Raw genomic sequence first — 6,000 nt, 5'->3', positions numbered from 1 at the left:
TAGCTATTCCCATGCATTGCATGGGTTAACGACTAGTATATTTAAAAGCTGAAGCGTATAAATTATTGTTTCTACGCTCCCGTTGAACTACCTCATCCACCACATCATTAGTCTTTTTCATATTTATTTTTTAAATTTAGTTTTTTTTTTTTTTTTACAATATTGACTATATAGATATATTGACTTTACAAATTCATTTTAGGTGGTTTTAGCTTTACAAATTCATTTTAGGCAGTTTTAACTTTACATATTTATTTACTCTAATTTTGATGTTATAACTAAATAATAAATCAATGGAAAATCAAAACAAAAGTGTTGTCTACGTATATTCCTCTTAGGCAGTTTTAAAATTAAATACTATTTTGCCCTTTTATCCTCCTTATTTTGACTTTTCTTATTTTCATCATCTTATTATAAATTTGCTACCCGATCTCTTCCATTCTATGCATTTTTTTCCTATACAAAAAACTCTCTCTCTCATTTTTTTTTCCATTTTTTGTTGGATTTATTATTATTATTTTTCTTGCATTTCTACCTTAGATTGATGAATGTTTGTATTTTTTAGAATTCTAATTTTGATTGCTTATAACTGAAAAATGAAATCAATGAAGAATAATTTTTTTTTTTAAATTGTCTATAAAAAATGTATTCAAAGGTCTTGCTTAATCATTGATGGTAGAAAAGATACAACCTGATAGCCACCCATAGGAGGATCTCCAACTAGAGGTTTGTACCCTCATTGTCCTATTATTGACTAATTCATATGTGTTTCTTGATGCAAATATTTTTTTACCATTTTATTTACAACATTAAATACTTTTAATGAATGGTGTTTGTTGTTGATCTAATTTTTTTTTTTTTTTAAAATCATATTATAATATGTTATATTTTGTGTGGTTGTCAAGTTTTAGCTTATTTGGAAAACTATAAGATAGTTTGAACAAGCTGATGAAAAACAGTTAGTTTAGTTAAAGACAATGGTTTTTGTGCAATTTCCTTTCAACAAATTTGTAGTAAATTGTTATGTATTTTTTATATGATGTTCTTAGATGCTTGAGTAATTGTTTTAAGTGTTTACGAATATTTTATGTTATTCTTCATCTTCCTTATCTTATTAGTGTATTCTTTGAGATTTTTAAGAAAACAAATTCAATTTTGTGTTTAAAATTATTTATTTATCTATTTATTTTTCACATATTGGATTAGAAGTTAGATTAGATTATGACAACATTAATACAATACTTAAAATTCTACTTTTTTCCCCTTTGGAATTGTATTCTTTGTTTTTTTTTTTTTTTTTTTAAAGGAAAAATTGTTACAATCTTTTATTTTTCCCTTTCTTTTTTATTTTAAATTGTAGTTTTTTACATTTGTAATTGTCACTATAATAAATGAAAATATGATTATGAATTACATTATTATTTATTAAATTAGTTCAAATTGATATATATATATATATATATATATATATTAATGAGACCACTCTAAAAATATTATTATGCGCAACACGTAGGATCTGCGACTAGTTGTACATAAAAGTTAAAACTACTTGAAAACTATCTAAAAGGCTTTGCAAAGAACTATTCAAAAGCAATCCAATATACTTTACAAAATTTGTCCAAAAAGCTATCCAAGATTTTTCAATCTCTTGTATATTTCACCTAAGGATAGAATATTTATCTATGGTGCTTGCCTTTGGAAAGAACACAAGTAAAATAACTATATTGATTGAGGTAATTCATGCCTTTTGTCTTTTACATTTGACAACAATGTTTACATGCTAAAATAAGGAAAAATGACAATTGACAAAGTTAAAATGCTGAATTCAAGGACTCAATGCAAACTCAACTAAAATAAAAAGGTTTGAAATAGGACTCAAATTCTAGCATACTACTGCTTGATACTTGGTCAGGATTATAACACTTTTCCAACCTTACAATTTTAACAACTCAAAGTCTCAAACACAAATAAGATAAACATCAACAAAAATTCACTTCTCAACTTCTTCATCTATGCTACTAGCTTGCTCCCCATGTAACAGTTGAAGGCATAATCGTATCGTATCAGTGCCATCTTTTGATGTGGTAGAATCCTACATAAAAAAAAATGTCATAATTTTAGAAAAGCAATACACATCAAAGTTTAACCTATAGTAAATACTTTATTCAATTGTGGCATTCAGATACTTTCCTAAAATATTCTTATAAATCTTAACATGGAATAATCACAAGACATCTTAAGTGGAAAAAATGGTGCTTCAACATATCCTAAAAAAAGGGGGAATTGAAACAAAGCGTTAAACTCAACTAGTAAAACTAAGAAAAAGAGTGATTGGAATAATATAATTGAACCTGGCCATAAACACACACTTAAATAGGCATACCTTTCTTCTAAAAAAAGGACTTTCTACCCATGGCAAAATTATCATAATTTTTTTAGAGAACAGAGGCAGATTACACAAATTCTGCCTCTGTTGTAGCTAATTTCCCTTATACAAATTTCAACTCACAAGTTGACCACACACACAAGGCAACAACTTAGCCACCAATTGATCCTGATAATATCCCATGATTCATGTTCATGGGATCCTTTCATGTTTCTTTTAATCTAATGTACGTGTATATATCAGTACCTATTCGGTCTGTGAATGTACTATAAAGGGTATGGCTTGTGTCCAGTGGAAGTTTTCACTGGACACGTTGGATGGTGGACACGTGTCCACTCTTGGATACGTGTCCAAATCTGGACATGTCCAGTGGAAATTTCCACTGGACAGAAGCCTTGCCCTACTATAAAACCATTCTTTTGCAATATGCCAATTTTGTTCAAATCCCCACATTAACTCAATCAGTAACAGTATATTTACAAAATTTCCAAAAATATATAGTGATTAATCCATTTCTAAGGGGGAAAAGTCATTAAAAACTATACACTTATTTTATAGGAAAAAAAAAACACCTTGATTAATACATCCTAAAGATGACATTGATAAAAACCCGCACTAATTCAAGAAAACGGAAATATATATGAGCCGTGTATACAAAATCACAAAAAAAAAATAATAATAATAAAATCACAAAAAATGAACTAAGATAACAAAAATATGACATTAATTGAGACAAAAAATTTACCTGCCACAAGAATTGTTAAGTGAGTGCAAAAAAACGATGGGAGTAGAAATTGATAAGAGTTTTGGTAGGTCTTTTGGCCTCATTAAAGATGGGGGTTGAGGAAGTTCATGAATGTAGCCAAAAAAATGGAAAAAGGGGCAGTGGGTAGTATTTTTTGTAACATCAGATCTGAGTTTGTTGATAGAGCGATAGAGAGAAGGAGAGCACCATTTTTTTTTCCTGGGATTAGCATGGGTGGATAAAAGGGCTGAAACTCACGGTGTTGGAGCGGTGCAGGGTGGAGTTTAGGTGGAGTTTAAGAGCTGTGACGGAATGAAAGTAGACACTTTTTTTTTTTTTGATAGAAAACTGAAATTCCATTAACATGAATTAGAAACAAGTACATCAATTGAGAGAGCATGTTCTAAGAAACAAGGGCTTTTTTCAATCCAAGCAACATATTTCTCAACACTCTGAGCATGTTTTGCTAACAAGTGGGCTACCTAATTACCTTTCCTACCAACATGTGAAATAGAAAATCTGCGAAAAGTACTTAATAGAGAACTAAGTCCATACATAACTGAAGCAATCGAAGATGGAGGAGGAGAAATGCCAGCAATAGCATTTGAAACCATAACAGAATCCCCCTCAAGAACAATCTCATGAAATCCCATATCTTTAGCAAACTTAACTCCCAATTCATAAGCTTTTGCTTCGGCTTCCAAGGGTCCCAGATGCTGATTTAGCTTCATTGACAAAGCTCCCATGAATAAACCTTCACAATTGCGTATTACCACTCCTACCCTAGACTTTCGTTGTTCCTCGAAGAAAACCCCATCAACATTTACTTTAAAAATAGAAGTATCAGGAGGTGACCAAACCTATCTGCATTGTTTTGCCGAGCCTAATGCAGAACTTCCAAAAATTGCAGATGTTGCAACATGTACAGAAGCTACTGCATTTGGTCTTTAAGGGTATAATGGTCTTTCCACATATTACATGTGTCCCATTCCTATTGGGTGGTCTCACCAATGTGGTGCTGAGGTGGAGAGAGTATCTTACAGGATACTTTCTCTACTTTCTAGATGTTTAGGGTGTTTGGTAAAGGAGTTTGAGTAATGTTATTTGGGTGTTTTTGATATACGTGTGGGTGAAAAAGTGTGTTAGTATGTTTAAAATGTTCTAAAAGTTGCTTGAAATGGCCTACCAAACAAGCCTAACAATCTTGGCTTTGCATGTCACTAATATGTCCTACAATATATAGAATATTTAATAAAAAAGTTATTATTTAACGGATAAACACTTATCAATTATGATAATTTTAAGTTGAATAGGTACAATTGATACCTTTGTCTCTAAGTTCCATTCCATTTCAAGTCTTTTACCAAAAAAAGTGGTAAATGTTGTACACCACACATACACACACATATAGAAATTTGACTTAATAAAACCAAATTTTATCCCTCCTAACAATATTATTGGCCCTCTTATAAAAAAAGAAAAAGCCAAACAAACCAAACTAGCCCAAACAACAAAATTTACTAATTTAAGATCTCCCCCCCCCCCGGTTTGGGGTGATCTTGTCATTTTTGGGTCCAGAGCTGGTGGGTGTGGTGGGTTTAACACTATATTTTATTAGCATCCAATTGAAACACATCATATGTCAGAGGAAATTTTACATTTAACATGATTTTTGAAACATTTTCATTAGTAAACACATTTTTGAAACTATTCCGCAAACTAATATCTTGAGTCTATGAGACTCGAGTTCAGTGACAAAACTTGGGCCTTTGAGACTCGAGTTCTAGTGCAGGCACACATTAATGTGGGACAATTTATCCTCGTGAAACTCGAGTCTCTCATACTCGAGTTCTATGGAGAAGAATGAAGAAGATTTGGAGAATAGATGTAGAGATTGAAGAAGAAGTAGAACTTTGGAGAACGGAAGAGGAGGAAGAAGAAGAAGAAGAAGAAGAAGAAAAAGATGAGGCAATTTCAGAGGCTTGAGATGCTAATTTGTTAAATAGTTTTGCAAACTTGACAATGAACTAAAATGTTCCAAAAATAATGCTAAATGCAAAAAAAAAAAAAAAAAAAAATCCCCATGTGCCAATTCATTAGTGAAGTGTCCAACTCCCCCTCGTCTTCAATAATTGAAATCAAAATAGGGATTCAAGAGGCTAAAAAAGAAAGAAACATGGATTAAATAGGAGTTAGAAAGATAATATCTTTTAAAAGATTGATTATCTTTATATTAGCATATTAATACTTCAAACAGAAAATTTTCAAGGGATAAAGATATTCAATATTTTATTTTATTTTATTTAAAACCCTCAGACTTTGACCTTAACTTTAATTAAATCATGAAGATTCAATTGCACTAATATTGATTTTAGAGTTTAATGTGAATTATAACTAGTATTTTGGCTCCAAAACCTGCTTAAAAAAGGACTAAATCAAAATCAGGCAAAAAAAGAATCTCAAGATTTAATAAATTCAGGGCTTTGCTATGCAATTACCCTTTAAAGAATGCACTCCAAACCTTATCCTAATAGCTTCCAAGCACAACAGATTCTTATGATGCAATGCTAAATTCAATAGAATTTAGTTTTTTATATATATATTCAATAATATTTAATATCCCTAGACATATTACATAAAAAATATTAAAAAAAAATCGCCTACACCTGATGCGAGTTTAAGGCTCCATTTGTTTTGGCTTCAAATTGATTCCGAAAATGATTTTTCGGAAAAGTGGGTGTTTGGTTGTTACTTCAAATTGGGTCAAACTGAAAAGTATTTCCGAGTTGACCGAAAATGATGCTAAAACAGTGGAAAATGATTTCCGTTTTCATTTTCACTTCAAATGATTTCCGGCCTTGAAAAATAG

This window comes from Quercus suber, unplaced genomic scaffold (genome assembly GCF_002906115.3).
Source record: "Quercus suber isolate HL8 unplaced genomic scaffold, Cork oak 2.0 scaffold_207, whole genome shotgun sequence".
Lineage (NCBI taxonomy): Eukaryota > Viridiplantae > Streptophyta > Magnoliopsida > Fagales > Fagaceae > Quercus > Quercus suber.
Note: the sequence above shows the minus strand (reverse complement) of the source record.